Source organism: Botryllus schlosseri, chromosome 14 (assembly GCF_051294905.1).
Source record: "Botryllus schlosseri isolate E-star chromosome 14, Bs_hap1, whole genome shotgun sequence".
Lineage (NCBI taxonomy): Eukaryota > Metazoa > Chordata > Ascidiacea > Stolidobranchia > Styelidae > Botryllus > Botryllus schlosseri.
The window spans coordinates 5,916,566-5,939,147 of record NC_137249.1 but is presented as its reverse complement, the minus strand read 5'-3'; the positions used below and the strand labels follow the sequence as shown (position 1 = coordinate 5,939,147).

The window sequence follows — 22,582 nt, the reverse complement described above, 5'->3', positions numbered from 1 at the left end:
TAGTCACTATACCTACCCACGACTCGCGCCGCATAATGCCACATTGCTGAAGTACATATTGACGTTTTAAACGTCGTCAAATGTATCAACTTGGGCAATCACATGATATAATAATCCCATAAAATCAAGATCTTCCGTCGCTTTGCCAACAATTCCGACGATGATTTGCAAGGGAATATAAGCTTACGCCTAACGGTGTATAGGCCAGACCGGACAATGTATTCGACGTTTGTGTACTGCTACGTCGGAGCATACGAATATCGCAGGCCCCGGCGACGTTGATATTGAGCGGAGTGTAAAACGGGTTTCTATACTCGCTACCCATAATACCCCATTAACAAGTTACACAGCAGTAGCCAACACCGCAATCGAATGGATTTGGGTCTTATGATACAATAAACATAATGAAATCAAGATTGATCCCGTATATATTTCGAGCCAACTTTTGTAACAAAGCAAGTAACATTTCTCAGATTGCCAAGGTGCATGCTCGTATAGTGTTGATTTTGTAATGCTGCCAACGCCATGCATAGAGTGGCCGCAGTTGAAATGCAATAAATTTCAACCAAAGATGTTATAATGAAGTGAAAATTGTAATTTATGAAATAGGTTCACAGTGCAGAACCTACGAAGGTTCGTTTGTGAACGTGAACCTCTAAATTTCGGAGGTTCACACCCAGAACGCGAACGTGAACCTCACGTTCACACCATCCCTAGACATACCATATTAATTATGTGCAGGAATATTGATCGCATTCCTGCGACCGCGGTATAGCTCTATTTATCTGTAATGAATGGCACGTCATTAGTTATGCATTGCACTACAGAACGTTCGATAATTTACATAGAATCGACCAGCAACCGAATAAGAGACAAGAAGCGCGACGTCAGATTGGTAAACACAGCATTGAGACCGTCGGTCGCGTATCTCGTACTATGCTGCAATCAGTAGGTATAAAGCACAGTAACTATCGCTCCCTGAAAGCACAAGCTAACATCTGATGTAGCTATGATTTAGAATAAGTCCGCATTAACGCATCGTAACTGATGAAACGCCATTGTTCTTCCATTCGCTACTTCAATCCAGTAACGCCGAAGCTGTATTTCTTCCGCAGTAAATTTCTATGCTTAGATTGCTTACACTTTCTTGGCTATACGATGACGCATTTCGCAGATCTGAATTCGACACAGGCGCCGCTGTAAATACGGACACGCTCCACTGAACGAGTTTGAAATCAGAACAAAGCGGCGACTGGTTGCGTTGCGTTGCTGTTCCATGTGTTCATCGCTTTCGTTGGTCACTCAGTAGCTATTTCCGTACATTTGGTATATGACATTCGTAGCATAATAATGATAGTTGCATGAACGCATATGCGACCTCGTCTCTCTTACAGTGATGCATAACATAGTTTACCGATAACGTGAAATTCATTCGAGTCGTAAGTTGCTACTGGAAAATATTGCGCACGCATCGCGATTGTACTGTTGATTTTTGACACACCGACTTCACCGGCTGTACCCCGTGCTTTCCAGTTCAGTTTATTAATAATTTATTCGTTTCAAAACACCACAAGAATGGATTAATAAAACGAAAAGATAGGAAGTAAGCACTAGTGGTTCTCAACCTTTTTGTCTTCGCGGACCCCTTTCGGACCGTCGCGGACCCCCGCGGACCCCACGAAATTTTAGTTCAAAATTATCTCAATCATCGTGTAATCGTCATCTCTGTCTTGTGCAAATGATAACAGTAGGCTTAGTGATAATCAGCAACAAAATGACTTTTCGTGAAAATAAGATCATTCTAGTCATGTAGAAATTGGGTTGACTTCTATTATTTCAAAGCGAATTCTGCAACTGAATTTTTTGAAATACGTGGTCAAGTCTTGAAAATCCCCGCCTTCGATTTGATATGGACGAGGGCCGAAAATCCATTTCCACAAACATAGATGGTGGCGAATGTAAAAACAACGCGTAACGCTTCCGACGAGACATTATTGGGGTATGATCGCCACAAATATGGCACCGAAATTGACAACCAATTTTTTTAATTAACGTTTAACGTCAAGCCTGTTCCTTATCTAGCAGCATATCTTGAAGGTTTGGGAAAAAATGATTATGTATATCCAGGGATATCTAGACTAGTAGGGATGGTGTGAACCTCTGAAAGGTTCAGGTTCGTGTGAACGTGAACCTTTTTGAAAGGTTCTGTGTGAACGCGAACGTGAACCTCGTGACGTCACGTGACGTCATATTGCTAATTCCAACCCTATCTTTCAATTAAGTCATAGCCTATATTAATGTACACGATACCTAGCGACGACTCGGGTCACATAATGCCATAATGCTGAAGTACATTTTCGCGTTTTAAACGTCTCTAATGTATCAACTGAGGCAATCAAATGATATAAAACTCCCATAAAATCAATATCATCCGTCGCTTTGTCAATAATTTCGAAGAGGAGTTGCCAGGGAATATAAGCTTACGCCTTAACGGTCTTGACCAGACCGGTCGATGTATTCAATGTATTCGGTGTATGAGTATTGCTACATTGGTGTTGGACAGAGTGTAAAACAGGTTTTTATAGTTGCTACCGATATTAGGCTACCCCAAAAGTTATAAATCTGTAGCCAGCACCTCAATCGCACGGATTTGGTTTTAATGATACAGTAAACATATAACGTGAAGATAGATCCCGTAATACGCAAGCTAGATTTGTTACATCAAAAAACGATATCAATCTCATCGATTGGTTGAATAAGCATCATTCGCTCTCTACATGTTATGTATGTCTCTCGTGATGTTGTGTGATTGCGGGTCAACTCACAGCAGAGAGTCACTAAATATTCACAAACGGAAAGTTGGATATTTGGAGCAAAATTTTTGTAACAAAGCAAGTAAAATCTTTGAGATTGTCAAATTGCATGCTCGTTTTGAGTTGTTTTTTATGCTGCCGGCGTCATTCATAGAGTGGCCCGCAGTTGAAATGAAATAAATTCGAACCAAAGATGTCATTATGAAGTGAAAATTGTAATATATGAAAAAGGTTCACAGTGCAGAACCTATCAAGGTTCTGTTGTGAACGCGAACCTTCAAATTCCCGAGGTTCACACACAGAACGCGAACGTGAACCTCGCGTTCACACCATCCCTACAGGGCTGGTGCGAGCCTCTGAAAGGTTCAGGTTCGTGTGAACGCGAACCTTTTTGAAAGGTTCTGTGTGAACACGAACGTGAACCTCATGACGTCACGTGTCGTCATATTGCTAATTCCAATCCTATCTTTCAGTGAAGTGATAGCCTATATCGTACAGTGTACAGCTGTACACAATACCTAACGACGACTCGGGCCACATAATGCCACAATGCTGAGGTACATATTGGCGTTTTATACGTCGCTAAATGTATCTACTGAGGCAATCAAGTGATATAATAATCCCATAAAATCAATATTTTCCGTCGTCTAGCCAACGATTTCGACGACGACTCACCAGGGAATAAAAGCTTACGCCTTAACGGTCTAGCCCAGACCGGACAGTGTATTCGGCGTCTGAGTATTGCTACATTGATATCGAGCAGAGTGTAAAACAGGTTTCTATACTTGCTACCGATTTTACTCCATTAACAAGTTATACAGCTGTAGCCAACACCTCCACCGTACGGATTTGGATTTAATGATACAGTGAACCTATGCAGTCAAGATTGACCCTGAACTCCTGCTAGATTTTTTACATCAGAAAACGATATTAATCTCATTGATTGGTGGAGTAAGCATCATTGCTGACTACGCATTTCGCTCGTGATGTTGTGTGATTGCGGGTCAAGCTCACTGCAGAGAGTCACTAAATGTTCACAAAGGGTAATAAAGCTGGATATTTCGAGCAAACATTTGTAACAAAGCAAGTAAAACTTTTGAGATTGTCAAAGTGCATGGTCGTTTGTCGTTTACTGTTGATTTTTATACTGCCAGCGCCATGCATTGAGTGGCCCGCAGTTGAAATGCAATAAATTTGAACGAAAAATGTCATAATGAAGTGAAAATTGTAATATACGCGAAAGGTTCACAGTGCAGAACCTACCAAGGTTCTGTTGTGAACATGAACCTCTAAATTTCCGAGGTTCACACACAGAACGCGAACGTGAACCTCGCGTTCACACCATCCCTACTAAATATTCACAAACAAAAAGCTGAATATTTCTAGCAAACTTTTGTAACAAAGCAGGTAAAATCTTTGAGATTGTCAAAGTGCATGCTCGTATAGTGTTGAATTTTTATGCTGCCGGCACCATGCACAGGGTGATAATAATAATAATAGTGCAATAAATTTCCACCAAAGATGTTATAATGATGGTAAAATTGTAATATACGAAAAGGTTCACAGTGCAGAACCTAAACGCGAACGTGAACCTCACGTTCACACCATCCCTAATAACCGGTACTAATCGGATGCTATTGTCGCACTAATTCCGAAAAACTTGCCCTCAATAGCATACGCAGATATGTCGTTGTAACTTCAAAGAATAGTAAAGCTACCACATTATTGGTATTTAATCTATCACGGCAGTCTGTGGACTGTGGAAAGTTACTGAGTTGAAAAAGGGGGCTGAACCGGATTGAACTGAAAACTATACAGGGAACATAATGACTTGGACTCGGACTCGACCCTCCAACTAGCTGACTTGGACTCGGACTTGACTCGGTGGTGAATTGAAAATGACTCGACGTGACTTGAGTCAAAACCATAAATGTGAGATTGACGTGTGACTCGGAACGTTGTGATTTTGTTACAACCCTGTGAATTAATTTGTTCCACTTATAGTTGGATGACAATCTGATTATCGCAACGTAGTGAAACAATGCGCTATATCGACTTCTGCTTCTAAAACCTATTCCATAATCGGTGGAAAAAGCAAATCACATTGCGATTTGCATCTTCATAGCTATGTAAATTGTGAACCTGGCTGTTCTATTTGGATTAAAATAATATCTCTAAACGACAGTGATTGTTATGAATTGACAACGAAGTACAGGCATGTTTGCCGATAAATGCGACATCGTTTCAGTCATATATGTTCGTATGATCAAGCACATCCATCGCAATAACACGTGAAAATAAATGTTTTAAAGCAGGAGTGTCAAACATACGGCCCGCCAGACGATTCTATCGGGCCCGCGAAGCAATTCTAAGTAGATTGAAAAATCTTTATATGATCCAGCACATTTGTATTAAATGCTGAGATATATTTGTCTGAAATGCTACTATTAAATAATCCCTCAAGACAGCAAGTATCGAGCATTTTCATTAGGCCACATTACAGTGTTGGGATGACTGGAGTCATGACTTGACTCGAGTCACCTTATTCGTATGACTTGACTTAATGCGATTCACTTTGCAAAACTGACTTGACTTGACTTGACTTGACTTGACTTGACTTGACTTGACTTGACTTGACTTGACTTGACTTGACTTGACTTGACTCGGCGTCTCAGAAATGTGGTTTGAATCGTGACTCGGAGCAAAACTTACGAGTCAATTTCAAGTCACCAAGTAATCGATGTCTATAAAAATCGCTGTATCTTGAATATGGTCGGATTGTCCGTGATATGCTGTTGCTGGGTCATTCAATAATTGTGAGTTTTACTGAGTCTCCGTTGTTCTATCACATAGATATTGGTCGCAAACGAGGTGCTGACCAAGAGCTTACAGCATACGTTGTCGCAAATTAGCAGTAAAATATGATGATAGCGAAGTATAGGCTACACATTGTGATCGCTGCGCACCTCAACCCAACCTCATGCATGATTTCAATCGAATTCTAATTTCTAATATAGTATATAAGTTTATATTACTCGTCACCATTCGGTGTAGAATTAAATGGTATCTCATGGTTATGTAAGTGGATTGTCGATCGCGTCATGTCAATTCGTAGTATCAGTTATTATTAATTATTTCATCATTTCAAAACATCACAAGACTGCGATACAATGAAACGACAGGGAGGTGTCGAAACGGCTTGGAGTAATATTTGAAATCAGACAACCACCTGGGACTGGGCGATGTAAAGAGGATGTGTGCTCACTGCTCACTGGATTAAAAGTAAAAGAAGATAAATAAAAGGACAAGCGACAAAATAAGGTGTCATGTGACGCAAGGCGAGATCGATATATCAGGTAGTGGTCCGGTAAATTTGAGGGCTGGGAAGTATTTAACTTTTTGAGGTTTCGCACTCTATTCTCTATTTTGACTGTTAAATTATGAAATAATGCTATACTGTTACGTACGTAGTTTATCGTGAGTATACAACTGTTTTTGTATGTTTTATACGTTCCTTGATTTAACATAAATGACGACTCAATCTGCACTTGACTCGTGACTTGACTTGACTTCACTCGACTTAGCTCGAGTCACCTTCAAAAATTGATTGACTTGACTTGACTCGAGTCAAATTGGTCAATGACTCGAGATGACTTGTGACTCGAAGGTAGTGACTTGATCCTAATACTGCCACATTACAAGTCGGTGATATTGACTCCCAATTTCTCGGCCTCCAGAGAAACCGGAATCGCGATATAATATTAATCAGCCAAATTCCAACGTTCGCGTTTACAGTAAAATATCTTGTATTCCTATCAACACGTAGAGCAAACACCAGATTACGACTGTAAGGGAGCATAGAAGTATGCCAACTTATATCGTCGTTAGCGCTGTTTCAGTGATTTATAACTTTATTCAACCGGCCAATCATAGTATTTTGGCAAACTCCATTATCCGCGAATGTTGCTACTATCTAGAACAGGGGTGGGCAAACTACGGCCCATTTTGTGCGACCCGCGAAAGGCTCAACAATCGTATTTAAAATATTATTTTTGCAGGTATTCGATTATACTTGATCTCATTATATTTCACCCTGGTTTCACCATGGTAATTATAAGCTATATTTAACTAGTATATTTTGTATTTCATTGCATCCCAACCTCAAGGCCCACGTATTTTGAAAGGTTTTAATTGCTAAACCTTACATAAAGTAAAAATGGGAATGAATTTCGGATCACGAGTGTAATTTTACATTGGCCACTTCAGCAAGTTTATTACTTTTTAGGGATGGTGTGAACGTGAGGTTCACGTTCGCGTTCTGTGTGTGAACCTCGGAAATTTAGAGGTTCGCGTTCACAACAGAACCTTGGTAGGTTCTACACTGTGAACCTTTTTCATATATTACAATTTCACTTCATGACATAACATCTTCGGTTTATACTTATTGCATTTCTACTGCGGGCCAATCTATGCATGGCGCTGGCAGCATTAAAAATCAACACTAAACGAGCACACACCTTGACAATCTCAAATGTTTTACTGGCTTTGTTACAAAAGTTTGCTCGAAATATCCAGGTTTCCGTTTGTGAATAATTAGTGACTCTCTGTTGTGAGTTTGACCCGCAATCAAAAACATCACGAGCAAAATACGTAGTCAGCGAATGGTGCTTATTCAACCAATCAATGAAATTGATATCATTTTCTGATGAAAAAAATCTAGCAGGCGTACGGGGTCAATCTTGACTTCGTATCTTTACTGCATCATTAAAACCAAATCCGTGCGATTGAGGTGTTGGCCACTGCTGTATAGTGTATAACTTGATAATGGGGTAATATTTGTAGCAAGTATAGAAACCTGTTTACACTCAGCTCAATATAAATGTAGTCATACTCAGACGCCGAATAGGCCTACATTGTCCGGTCTGATCTCGGCCGTTAAGGCGTAAGTTTATGTTCCCTGGTAAGTCCTCGTCGAAATCGTTGTCAAAGCGACGGAAAATATTGATTTTATGGGAGTGTTATATCCTTTAATTGCCTCAGTTGATACATATAGGGGGAAGATAATAAAGTTGGATTAGTCGATTGGCGCGTTCGTCTGGAATTATCAACCCATGATTAAGGAAACCGGTTGATCGGGGCGCATAAAGTTAGTGTTAATCTCATGATTTAACAAACTGGAACAACTATAGATTTCTAGTTATCTATAGAAACTGCGTACCATTCCTACGTCCAATTATTCCCCATAATGACCGTGCCGATTGTCTCCTAGGTTATGGCTTCACTAAACAATCAACGAATTATGTAGGCCTACCCGCAATTGCAAAGCGATATCCGTTTCTTAGCTGTTCCGTACGAATTGGACACGACTTTCATTTCGCGATGATGATAATTCTACCTATTACAGTGGCAGTATAGTCGTTAGCAGGTTGCTGTTTCATTATGGAGATTGTGGGATCTCTAGTTTCATTCACCAGCTAGCAGCCTATATATAACGAATTTTCGCATTATGATGCAGCAGATAACGCCACTTGATTGAAAACTCGGGACACCGCGACTATAACCATCGCGCGTAACCCTCTCCAACTTCATGCGCCGCGATTGGCAGTATTTAATCACACGATTAGCATTCTCCGGGATCAGCTAACGTTGTTATCTCCGTTATCATCTCCCTCAGCGACGTTTAAAACACCAATATGTACTTTGGCATCGTGGCATTATGTGGCCCGAGTCGTCGCTAGGTATCGTGTACATTAATATAGGCTATCACTTCATTGAAATATAGGGTTGGAATTACCAAGATGACGTCACGTGACGTCATGAGGTCCACGTTCGTGTTCACACAGAACCTTTCGAAAAGGTTCGCGTTCACACGAACCTGAACCTTTCAGAGGTTCACACCATCCCTATTACTTTTAGTGCTGTACTTGTAAAAACCGATTCGCTCGTGTGGTAGGTAGATTCGTTCTCTGTATGTGCAGAAGTATTTATATTTAGAAAATCTATACATTGCATATTTGAAGCTAACGTGGTTATGACGCTGTCAGCATTGTGTGCCCGGAGTTAAACCAAAAGTAGAATCAGCAAATCTATAAACAGATCACTGCTCAAAGATTCAAATCTCCATCCTGTTCTAAGCTTCGGGACAACTGACTTCCATACCTAGTTTTGAAAATTGGTTACATTGAGGTTGACCAGCAGCTTATGAAATCTCGCCAATGTTTCTGACGCTTGTACCATATCCTCAAGTCAGTCGTTTGTTTGTTTTAAATAAAATATATCTAATTTCCACATCCTCACTATATAATCAAATACCAACATTGCGTCTTGGTTTATAATCCCAATTTCATATAATGCGGCAGACGAATGGATCTAGATGTCGAATGCTCGGTCCTCGAGTGTTTTTCTTTACGAACTGGTTACTGATGAGGACGATCCATCGCGTCACGCGAATGGATTTATATGCTGAATGCGGCCCGCGAGCTAAAAAGTTTGCCCCCCCCCCCTGATCTAGAATATAATGCCTACGATACGTCATACACGCATGTAGTCCGGTAGAATTTGTTCCAAAAATGGGTCAAACTAGAAAAACTCCGTATAAATACGTATTATATACCGTTGAAAGATGATTCTATCAGCTTATCAATGATAGGTTTTGTCATTTTGTTACCTTGGGGAAAAAAGTTATGACCAAAAACGTGCCAAGGAGTAGAAATTGAAACTAGGGAAAAAATAAATTTAAAAATATGAACAAAAGGCTAGAAACTAATGAATTATCAACAGAAAAGCAGGATATGGATGCAAAAGGTATAAATGAATATAAAAATATATCAGGGAGTAAGAGTGAGCAAAGACGGGGGCGGGGCACCATTATCGTTTTTCGTTATAACTTCATTTTGTTATTGTTTACTTACCATAGTCAGTTTTATTTACCTTGCTTGTTTTTTTAGATACTGCTTAGCCAAAAAGAAACAGAAATTTGTTTTAAGTGTAGAAAAGGCTATCGGACTAGTGATTGACCGTGTCATGTTGGAGCTTATTTCTCCGAGAGTGACAGTACCACACACCGTTTGGACTATGGTTGCATTTTAAACAAAAATAAATTTAAAACAAATATGTTTAAAACAGGGCCCTTGTTTAAAACATGTTTTTTATTGTTTTATTTCGTTTTTTTTTAAGTCATGACGTCACGAAAATTAAATTGTGGCGTCATATGGGATTGACATTGACAATTGAAAATATAACTCCTTCGACGAAATATCTCCACTTTTGCTGTTGAACCGACTATCTTGAGGGTTCCAACCCTCCCATATCGATATACGTCGGCTATATCGGGTGGTAATTGTCCGTAGGCTCAAACAACATGGTTTTCGGAAAGTATTTACACTATTATGGCATAATTTTGCAACTTGAAAAAAACACATTTTTTTTAAAGGCCTTTGTTTAAAACACTCTTTAAAACCAATTTCAAACCACGTGTTTTTAAACACCGTTTGTTTTGAATGCAACCCTGGTTTGGACATAATTGGTCATGCTTTGGAACTGGATTGTGAAACGCTGGTCGCAACTTTGCAGAAAAATAAAGAAAATGGCCATATTACGTACATCCACACGTCATGTCGGAATTTCTTGAGAAACCATGCGAGTCCCAAATAGCCTCATGCACTGAACAATCCAATAGCAAGAGAGTATCGACACGGTCAGATCAACAGTCGTTCGACTTCAAAAAGCAGTGTTTTTACTGTGGATATAGTTGTATGTTAGATAAACGGGCAACCTGATCGAAATAAATTTGAAGAGATGCGGACACAATCGTCAGGAATGTATTACGTAACACTTGCTTTATGCCAAAGTGGAGACGATTAAGTTGCTAAAACTGTTCAGGCACGACTGCTTAGTGCACACGACCTGGTGGCTGCAGAAGCCAGATACCATGTACCATGCAGAACAAAGTTTGAAAATCCTGCTCAGTATTCACCACCTCGTCATCCAACATCCACGGAAAAATTACATTGTTTAATGCTGCGTATAAAAAACGGAAGATGATCTGGACTTGTACACCATTGCAGAGTTTCATTCCATGATGCAGGAACTTGAGGATGATGTATATTCATTGAAGATGACCCAAATAAAAATAAGAGAAAAGTATGGAAATTCATTGCGCTTCGTCGAAAGAAATGACAAGAGTAAAATTATTCTCCTTGACAGAGTGAGTGGAATTATAGGTGCAAAATGGTATGAGGAAAGATACAGCAATGTATCTCAGGAGACTGAGCGCATTGTTAAAAAAGCAGCAAAACTCATAAAGGATGCCATAAAAAATCATGAACACAAAAGCAGTACGTATCCTTCAGTTGAAGATATTCTTGGCACAGAAAACCCCCATTTACCTGAATTGCTAAAAGTATTCATGAACGAATTGGTTATGTCCCCAGTTAAACAGTTAGCATTATCACAAGCCTTGTTTGCTGCAACCCGTACACGATCTTTAATGCAGACTACTTCTTCTACGAGTTATCACATTACCCAATGTCACTGTTCAAAGATGGAGTTCTACGAACTGCGCAAAAATCAAAACTGAATCCATACATCTTACACAAAGTTGAAATGACTAAAGAACCAGACTTCACAAAAATTATTGATGGCGGTGCCTTTAAAAAATACATCAGTTTTCTTCTGCATTTGCGGGCCAATGTTTTTTTTTATGGCTACAGGGTGTCAACGAAAGATTCGACCCATCAAAAACTGTACGACGTCTCAAACTGTTGAGTTAAATAATCAGAATCCTTGCCTAACTGAAAGGAACCACTTTTTCTCAAACTATACAACCAAACAGAGATTTGTGGTGGCTTTATCGAAACAACTGGAGTTGAATGGCTTCAAAGTTCATTTGTGCCCTAGCGATGCAGATACAACAATCGTTCTTTATCTGTGCTCCTCATCGCCGACCTCACTGCTGCGGTGTCGTACGAAAAGCCCAGACGGATAAAGTGAAGTCGAGCTTTGAATAATCGACAGCAACAGATACTGAAGTGGACGCACGGAAGAGAGAGAGTGAAAGATGGTGAATGCGTGCGAGACTGGAAGTCGTCCGCGAAGCGTACAAAAGTGAAAAAGACCAACGAACTTTACAGCATTCATGTTCTGGGCACAAATGACCAAATGGGCGATAAGTGCCAAATACTGTTCAATAAACAACAACAAATGTTCAAGTTGCTTTTGATTCGGTAGGTGGGACACTTGTAACATTGTACTCCGACGATACGGATATCATTTGCTTGCTAGTGCATCATGCTACGCACCGCGACTATCCTGATATCTTCTTGACAAACATTACAAGAGGGAAAAACCGCCAGCAAAGACAGTGCTACAGAGTTAGACATATAATCGCGAAGGTAGATGCTATTGTTTTGGAGTAGGCTACATGCTGTTGGCTCATGCATTTACGGGCTGCGATACAACTTCAGCAGTTCATTAATTCAGCAAGATAACTGTATTTGAGATACTGAAATCAAGCAGTTTGCGAAATGTTGCCTATGTTTTCTACGAAGACGACGTTTCTACGAGAACTTTAAGCAACACAGATTTGAAACCCTTGTCGTGGAATTGGCAAAAGAAAGATGACATGTTTTCCCCGATGATGACGGATGTAGCTGCTGCACCAGAAGATGTCTTGAAAATCATTCCATGTAGCTGCAAGGGATCGTGTAACAGACGCTGATCTTGTCGAAAAGCGGGCTTAACATGCACATGCTTACATGACCAGACCTTGCTTATAAAAGAAAAACCTATTATTTCGGTGAAATCTCTCCTATTATCTCAGCCTCGGTCAACTTTTACCCCCTTAAACGTGCGATAAATACCTCTTAATAAAATTATGTTTTATTTTTTTGCTGTCCGATTGTTGGTTTGCTTTGCTGATGGTAATATTCCAATTCATGTTGTAGTATTCTGTTACGAAGACATTGTATTTTAGCTTATAATTATACTATAATGTTAGGCAAAATAGAGTTTGACCCCTTGGCACGTATTTGGTCATAACTTTTTTCCCCAAGGTAAAATAAATGACAAAACCCATCATTGAAAAGTTGATAAAATTATCTTTCCAACAGTATATAATACCTCTTAATAAGAATTTTTTCTAGGTTGACCATAAATTCTTCAGGCCTAATGGTGATAAATGTAATAAACTATATAGAAATGCTTGATAATATAGTATTCAATCGAAAAGAAAGAGCATATGGTATCATTTTGGAACCAGTTCACTGGTTCGGTCCGGAGGCCATTTGAAGGTTTGAATCCGGCCCGCGACGCAATTTGAGTTTGGCACCCCTGTTGTGCCGTGAGAGTTTTATAATTTTCCTAGTGGGCCACAAGCTGAAAAGGTTTGGGAACCACAGTACAATAACGACAACACTCGACAGAGCTGTTACGCACTATGCCTTTATACAACAGTGGACAAATACAAAGAATTTCCAATGCAAATACAATGTAATTAATCTCTAACAGAGAGAAAGATACTATTACCTATTCAGGCAGTAGGTAACACATGGTTCCATAGACACGAAAGCAATTCGGAACTAATGATGGGCAGTAATAACTAGCCCTCATCAGAGTAAAATGATACCAATCTAAATGCACGAGCGAAACAGGTACTATACCCGTTTGAGATACAAACGTTATATAACGTTTGTTTAGTATATACAATTAACCAGGGATAATTCGGTCAATGCAGGATGCTTATTAAGCATTATAACGTCCGTTTGAGGCATTGAGAATAAACAAGAAGTGAAATATAGCTTACCTCTTTGGAGATAAGCCAATCGGCTCACCTCGGGACCTGGAGTACAAACCAAGCGTATTCGTAATATGAAATCGGATAGATGCAGGCAGAGTCGTGATCGTCAGTGTCATTCGTGGAAAAGTCGGGAGTGGGTCGCATATAATTCTCAGTCCTCATTAGATTAAATTACACTGGTATACAATACTTAATACTGTTTGCAGCATAAACTTCGATGATGATTGATATAGGCTGGGTTTGGGTTGCTGAATCCAATTCCGAGCTCAGAATTGCTCTGCCACCTCAGTTTATTTTTCGCTGAGAATTTTGCCTCATTTCATATATTGATGAAATTTTGACTTACCTTAGTCATGTTGCGCTGATCGTATAACCCAGACCGATCGAATATTGTTATTGAACTCACCTATGATGAAACTTCGTCTGTTGTAGCACAGAATGACAGATTTCGGTGAACTTCAATCCAGCCGGTTCTCAATCTGTTTTTAACCTCGGTCTTCTTTCTATTTTCGACAATAGAGATGTGGACGGACATATTAATTTTTCTTTGGGGTCCTCATTACTTATTTACCGTCTTATCTGTTCTGCAGACTTAACTGCGTTTTGTGTCAGCATCCTGTTTTTAGCCAGACGTAAACCTTGTCAATGGTAAACATAACATTGTTCGTATATAATGTCAAAGATCCTGCGCTCTGGAAAATGAACTAAATGTGTGGTCGATAAAATATAGCTTTGAATATTTAAATACACAGGATGTCTGTTTATCCAAAGAATCAAACTGCTTATCATGCTAACTTGAACGAGTGTACTTAACTTCTTATAGTGCTAATTCTTCGTCGGCCTTGGTTTACTGTCATTTTATCGGAATCCATGAAAGCTTTTTATTTTTCGTCTGAAAGACCTTCGGTTTATTGCCGTGATATTGAAGGTTTTCTTATCCATGACAAAATATCAGCCAGAGGAGTGGAGACTGTTTATTGACAGCTCAGAACAAAGGCCGACTGGCGCAGTGGTTCTCAAACTTTTTTAGACATGCCCCATTTATGATAGTGAAAAATGCGCCCCCCCCCCTTATCTTCATATCACAAAATTCAACCGGAATGCTGAAAATCCCAACGGATATAATTTTATGGCATGGAAGGTTATGAATGTTGATGAGTGATTTCTCAAATATGAGATTGGGAGGATGCACAGAGCAATAACTATGAATTGCATAGGTAAATCGCTCGGAGCGCGAAAATATTTTTCAGTTGACCGCAACTTCACGCCCTCCTTCAGATGCTTTGTTACTTCACAATGGAAATATATACATAGCGATCCAGTAGGATATTTTGTGACACGCAAAGGGACATATGAAAACATTAACGATGTGCTGGGAACACTGAAGTCTAGTGATAAAGGATGGGAAACAGGACCGAACAGCACTTTGTCAGGCCCCCAAAGCGGTGGTCTTGGGCCTGCATAGGATATTCCATCCAACTTTTAGGTGACTTCAACCCCTCCCCCCAAACCACCCATATTTTCTAAGTATCAACAACTCAACAACCGGCAGCAAGTTTCGAAATTCGGTCTAGCTACTTGAAATGGTGCCAAGAAATAACCAATTCTGGAAAATCATCTCACGCGTGCTTGCGGGCGACTGTATACTGTATACAACAGGGGTGTCAAACATACGACCCGCGAGCCGCATCCGGCCCGCCAGATGCTTTCATCCGGCCCGCGAAGCAATTTTGAGTAAATTGAAACATGCTTATATCATCCAGCACACTTGCAACAAATGTTGAGATTTTATGTAGGAAATACTTTCATTAAATAATCCCTCAAGACAGCAAATGTCCGGCATGTCCAAAGGTCACATTATTACCACCCGACTGCGTTGTTGTGGTTACACCGTATTTGCCGCTTGGAACAACCCCCTAACAGTGATACCCAATTCAGAGAGGGCAAAAAGTGCACACTGACATCAGAGTTTTATAGGGAAATGGACCAAAACGTAATTATTCACAGAAGCGAAAACCCCAACGCTGAACTGTTGGGTGTGTACTTGAGAATATATTAGTCACAAAAAATATATAATTAAAATATCTGTGGTCGCACTATGGTGTCACTTCTGACTCAAAATATCCCTGGACTATACAGTTAAATCTCTTGTAGTACTAACTCCTCACACACAAAGCTAACACCACATTACGACTAAAGCAAAGGGAGAATAGAAATATGCCAACTTATATCGTCGTTTGCGCCACTGACTTTTCGGTTCATATCGGTATTCAACCGGCCAATCATCTTATTTTTTGCAAATTGCATTCCAAGCAAATATAGGTGTTGCTACTTGCTAGAATAAAAACCTCTATGATCCGAGGCAGCCTACTATGTAATATACTATTATCTATATATATTTGACTATAAAGTATTCAAGTGAAAAGATAGGCCATGATTTTGGAATCGGTTGACAGGTACGGCCCGCGAGCGATTTGAAGGTTTGAATCCGGCCCGCGACCTAATTTGAGTTTGACACCCCTGCTGTACAACGTAGCCTACACTGCACAGATTGAACGATCGTGCGCTGAATAGCTAGCCGATCGCAGCTATGCGCAATCAATCACGAGACCTAAGTCCTGCAAATAGCCTCTATTGCAAATCAGGTTATTGAGTCGATCATATACCTTCAGACCTATCTAAGGTCGAGATTTTATTTGATGTTATATTCTTATTATTATCTGGCGGCCATGGTGGGTGGGTGATTGCAGTCCCTACTACGCATTCCTATTTGCATTGTATTGCAATCAGTGTTTCGAACTGATGAAATTCCTAATATACTAAACTTTGCGTAAATGAGGTAGTATAAGTGTACTTCCTATTATATTATTTCATTCGTACCGAATGATTCATACGGAGCTTATACAGAATGCGTTGGTGGTACGTAGGCTAATTGAAGCACGTATAGGCTTATATGTTATTTTTGCGAAGCCGCAGAAGGAGTAGAAGTTACCGAAAGAGCAGAGCAGTGACTCAGTATTGAGTGTTTTAAAGAATTATTATAAAAGCATACGTTTTTCGAAAGAGTCTATTCTTTAAGAAAGCTTATGATAGGTCATTGGTGTTTCAATGATTCGCTGGGTACAATAAATTTTCCGCCGCTGTGCTAAACCGCAAACTTAGAACTGTGTATCTTCGGAATTGCAAATAGTATGCAAATAGTACTGTCAAATAGGATAAATATCATCTACGTATATGCTTGGTCAATATATGGCGAGCCTAGTATTACATTACTGGTTTCGGAGATCTACAATCTACATGTATTCAGCGATAGAAATACACCACATGAACGACCTATCGACCATTGTTCACGTTTCAATGAATGCACTGGATATTTGATCAGGGCCCACTTCTGATCAACTGACGTTTTGCGTGATAGCAGATTTGTGTAGGCATATCCCCAACTAAAGCAAACATTACCTGGCACAGGTACCATAAGGAATAACGACCAGTCTCCAATGAAATCGGCCATGATTACCGTACAATTCAATGCGACAAAAGACGTTAAGTGACGGCAATCTTTGGGTAGCAGAGTCAACGATAGAGCAGTGCCAACATAAATTGACATAGTTTATTTTGTGTGTGGCAGATACATGTCTTCACTTAACTGTTGACGACGATCGCAAAAATAGAGATCAACCAAAGTAAGAATACCAACGCCGGGTAGTACGTCAGAGCGTTCGTCAACGATGATGCCTAAAATCACAATCTACATCTTGTTTTTGTTGTATATACCGCACATATCAACATCAACATTCAACAGCCATCATATGTCTGGCTTGTAAACGTCGATATCTAGTTGCCCACTGCACGATGATCAAGGATAAGCTACCACTGCCAACCTATATTCGAAGCACTCAACAACAACTACTGCTGTGTTCACGCTTGAAATTTAGCTTGTTATCATTCGTTGCGTAACAGTCTGAAACATCTGGAAATCTGGCCAAGTTTAGGCTGAAGAGGAATCGCCATTGTACGTACTAAAGTCCAGATAGGCCAGACATGTGACCGACTCGAACGACAATTCAAAATTGAGCTGCATATGGTACAGCACGCGCAGCGGAGGAGTCAAGGGCGCGATGTTTCAAGAATTTCAAAATTTAGATTTTTTTAGCGAATGATTTGCAGCGAAACTTTGTAATATAGAGGACTTTAACTGATAAATGATCGCTTCCGAATTGCATTGTATGGAATAACTAAGCAAAACCATGGTACAGACATATTATTACAGAAGCGAGTGAGGTAGGTAGTATACTAGGAAGATTGTAGCTTTTTCGAGAAATGTAAATTCTGAGAGTCTTTAGAAATCATTTTATATTTCAGTGAGCAGCCGATCTTACAATGTATTTTTCATAAGCGTAGGCCCTACCCATTCAATGTGCATCATTGATTTCATATGGATATGTCATATACATGGAAGCGATTTAGAATGATTTTTGTCATTCATTTGTAATGCCAGGTTTTATTGAGAACTGTGTGAGACTATCAGGCTATAGGGTGCGGATGATTAATGATTTTTGTCGTGTCAGGCTTGGAAATGCATCGTGGAGATATTAATTAAAAGTGATTTACCGAAGCTACAATTTTTACGGGAATGTTACGAGATATGAGGCTGCCCGAGCATCAAAATTATACGCGATAATGATGATTCCATAATCTGCATATATCTAACATTACACAGTCCTACAAATCTCATGACTACGGCAGTAATCGTGCTTGCCATTCCTAAATTCAGAAAAAGCTAACGCAAGATACGAAACTCATTACCTGGCGTATACGCGTTCGAATGCACAGGCGGATGTGACGCAACTCGAATAAAAGATTACGCATTCCCAACATCACGAAGGCTTGCATGATATTACCGCTAGCCGACAAGGACTCGGCGAAGTAGGAAAAGTGGATGGGAACAGGCAACTAATAGTTCCGTCGAAATGCTGCTACTATACCATATATATATATAACATTTGAATTAAAAAGTACTGGAAACAGTCCTCGTCCATGAGCATTGTGCAGCTGGTCATATTAAAATATCCTATGAAACATAACCATACGGGATAGGATATTACGCGCGATGAGGCGTCCCGAATGGAGTTGTATGTTTAGACTAGAGGTTTATTGCGACGCATATAGGTGTAGTAAAGAAAGTGGATGGCTGCTTTGAATACCAGCATGTATGTTGTACGTTTAGAGAGGTTTTTATGAGTAGTAAAGAAACTGGATGGCCGTTTTGAATGGTATGGTTCTTTTTAAGCACGCTCTTTCAGTTTTGCTTTCAATCCCGCCGACGCCCCGTCTTGCAATATTTTCTATATTTTACAGCCAAGGCATTCTTGAAAACGGATCGGATAAGTGTAATCTGCCTTTGTACCACGACCAAATTTCAACTGGTAATTTTAATTATTTAACATTAGCTGCCGTCATTTTTCGACTGAACATATATGTATAATCGGCTGGGCAGTACATGTGGCACTTCACTCCCAATTACGATTTACCCAAACCAATGGACACACGTCGCACAACTCTCCCAAAAGAAAAGGTAACAGTCGATAGTTCGCACATAGCAGTAGGATTGATTTATGCAGTTTTGTTGTGTGTTTGTCACCACTTGATAAAGGTGACAGCTGATGAATTTTCTGACGGGATCTTAGCATGACTTTATTAATTGGTTGCGTGCTCGATAAGTAGTCTGCCTTTACTGTACAGTGTACATGTACAACATGAAATTCTACAATGTACACATGCATATATAATTATATACGTATGCACGTATACATATGATCTGTAAGTTATCCAACCAATATCTTCTACCTGTTAACCTATCTATGGTCTTCTTTGCTTAGCATTCCTTTTCGAGACGTATACCGTATGAAGTATTATGGTTGCGTGAAGCCCTGTAAATCCTTACAACATCTTGATCAACGGAATTTGATTACTCTACGACAGACGGTAATAAACCAAACCCTCGAGACTCGGTGAACTACTGGTTCTGGAATACTGTATATACTGAAATTAATCGATTACGATTTAACATGTATGTTCAAATACAGAATTTCCATCTTCGGTCACGCACCATACAAAACATTCGCCATATCCTTCCACATTTATCAAAATTAATTTATAACGTATAGGCGTAGTCATCGGCGTCTTTATAAGATACATATGGCGCACTAGTGAGAGAGGCTCCCAATTCAGTATTTGCCACGTTGACCAAAATATATCTTCAGGAATTATGCAGTATGGTAGGCCAGGCCCCGCGAAGTCTTTGTCTGGTTTGATGCTGGAGTTCATTGAAATGCATCTACTCAAAAATTGCATCATGATGGTTGAATGGACTATAGGTCCGCGGCCTATAACGACTTCCGTTGTAAGTAGTATCCATTTCTTCTCTACTATCTAGGGATGGTGTGAACCTCTGAAACAGGAGTGGGCAAACTTTTTAGCTCGCGGGCCGCGTTCAACATTTGAATCTATTCGCGGGCCGCACCACGCAAAATTAGAATACTGAGCCAAAATTCAATATCGTTATTTCATTTTATATAGTAACAGATAACATGGAAATAATAGATATGTATTTGCATATTTAAACCAAACCAAACATTGATATGATGTAAACGTACACGCTTCGGAGACATCGAAGAAGAATTTATATGCTGGTCGTCCTCATTGTCTAGGGTTAAAGTCGGTTGTCCCGATTCAGGATATCTAGAACTCTAGATATCCCTGTCCCGATTCTTAGAACTGGTTGTAAATTTGAGTCTTAGAGCAGCGATCTGTTGATAGATTTGTTGCTTGTACTTTTGTTTTAACTCCAGGACACAAAATGCTGACAGCATCATAACCATATTACCTTTAAATACGCTTCTACAACATATAAATATTTCTACGCATTAAAAGAACGAATCTATATATAACACATTCGCGAATCAGTATATCCAAGTACAGCACAAAATATATTAAACTCGGTCGTGTTTCCAATCTAAAATCACACTTGTGGTCTGAATTAAATCATTGACGAATCACTTTCTGTTATGTTTAGCAATGGAAAGCTTTTAAATTACATGGGTTGCGAGGTTGAGCGATCGCACCATCAATAAAATTAAAATAAAAAACACTATGGTAGGAATATAACTTATCATTATCATGTTGGAGTATATTTAAAATTAGTTTGGCGGGCCGCACAAAACGGTGTTGCGGGCCTTAATTTGCCCACCCCTGCTCTGAAAGGCTCAGATTCGTGTGAACGCGAACCTTTTTGAAAGGTTCTGTGTGAAAGCGAGCGTGAACCTCATGTAAGTACCTCATATTGCTAATTCCAACCCTACATTTCAGTGAAGTGATAGCCTACATTTATGTATACAGAACACGATGCCTATTGTCGACTCATGTCAGAGGTGGTCAAAGTAGTCAAGAAAGCTACTCAAGTAGTGCAGAGCTTGATTGATATTGATGCTTGCCAGGAGGTATAAATTTTAGACAGCGTAAGCATTCGTTCGCATCTTGGAATGAAAATGATAGGATTGATATGGAAATGCGATGCTAATCCTTCGTTTGCTCGAACACCCCGATTTAGAAAACATCATGGTATGGGGCCCTCCCTCATATTATAAAGCCCGTAGTGTTGGTCGAAGAGCAATACAGAAAAAGTTGTGTCAGATATGGTGTTAACACTTTGCGCGATTAGTAAACGTTAACAAAAAATATGGCTGATCGTAAAAATGCCATATAGTGTAGCTTTATTTTCGGAAAAAGAGGCAATGCTACACTTGCTTCTATACTTCAGCATGCATGTTCTCGAGACAAAAGAACTTAAACTCGTTAGAACTCGAAGTATGATACTGGTAATTGAAAGAGAAATATAAATACTACTTCTAAAAAGCCTTCTCTCCAAAAAGTTTCAACAGTGGTCTGCTAAAGCAGGTCTATAGCTAAAAATAAGTGTATAAGAGTCCACTTTTCCGGATTAGGACACGCCGTGGGCTGCTAGATTACGATATGATAGTTAAATGCTAGATTGCGAAATAGTAGTTTCAGACGTTATGAGGGGCCATATTTACTGTGATGAAATATTTTATACGGGCGACAATGCGGTGTGAACGGAACCACGCTACCCGCTACCTAAATTATATTCACCTTTACGTTTATGAAAACATATTGGTCGACTGTGCGCGAAGCGCGACGAAAATTCTGGGGTTTACTCAACGTTTGTGGAAATTGAATGTTGATACTCCGTGAGAACAGGCCCGAAATTCCTCAGGTTATCTTTCTTATTGAATGATTAAACTACTTCTACTTAACAAACTGAAAATAGCGAAAAGTATGTAAGTGGATCACAAAATATTACAAAGTAGAAGTAGAAGTAGCGAGAGATTAGATCTACTTGAAAACTACTTGAGTACTTCAAAAAGTAGAAGTACTTCGTTACTGACCAGCGACCACCTCTCGCGCCACGTAATGTCACTATGCACAAATTGTACAAATTGACGTTTTAAACGTCGAGAAATGTATCAACTGGGGTATTCAAATGGTATAATAATCCGATAAAATCAATATCTTCCGTCGATTTGCCAGCAATTTCGACGAGGACTTGCAAGGGAATATAAGCTTACGCCTTAACGATCTAGGCCAGACCGGACAATATGTGCGGAGTCTGAATATTGCGACGTTGATATTGAGCAAAGTGCAAATCGGGTTTCTATACTCGCTACCGATGTTACCACATTAACAAGTTATACAGCAGTAGCCAACACCTCAATCACACGGATTTTGTTTTTATGATACAATAAACATACGAAGTCAAGGCTAACCCCGGACACCTGCTAGATTTTGTACATCAGATAACGATTTCAACTCCATTGATTGGCCGAATAAGGATCATTTGCTGACTACATGTACCGTATTTCGCTCTTGATGTTATGTGTCATTGCGAGTCAAGGTC

General features: G+C 39.7%; 1 protein-coding gene and 1 pseudogene across 1 annotated transcript in view; one reads left to right on the top strand and one right to left on the bottom strand.

Moving 5' to 3' along the window:
* Positions 1-14,657, bottom strand: part of LOC145456379 (NTPase KAP family P-loop domain-containing protein 1-like) — a 33,581-nt gene extending 18,924 nt beyond the window's left edge. Inside the window, exons 1-2 of the mRNA XM_080334455.1 lie at positions 14,180-14,657; positions 14,015-14,111 (exon numbers count right to left, since the gene is read on the bottom strand). The gene's annotated coding sequence lies outside the window, so the exon portion shown is untranslated. The remainder of the gene's footprint in view (positions 1-14,014; positions 14,112-14,179) is intronic.
* On the top strand, positions 10,341-11,630 carry LOC145455979 (uncharacterized; annotated as a pseudogene).
* Positions 14,658-22,582: the final 7,925 nt, after the last annotated feature.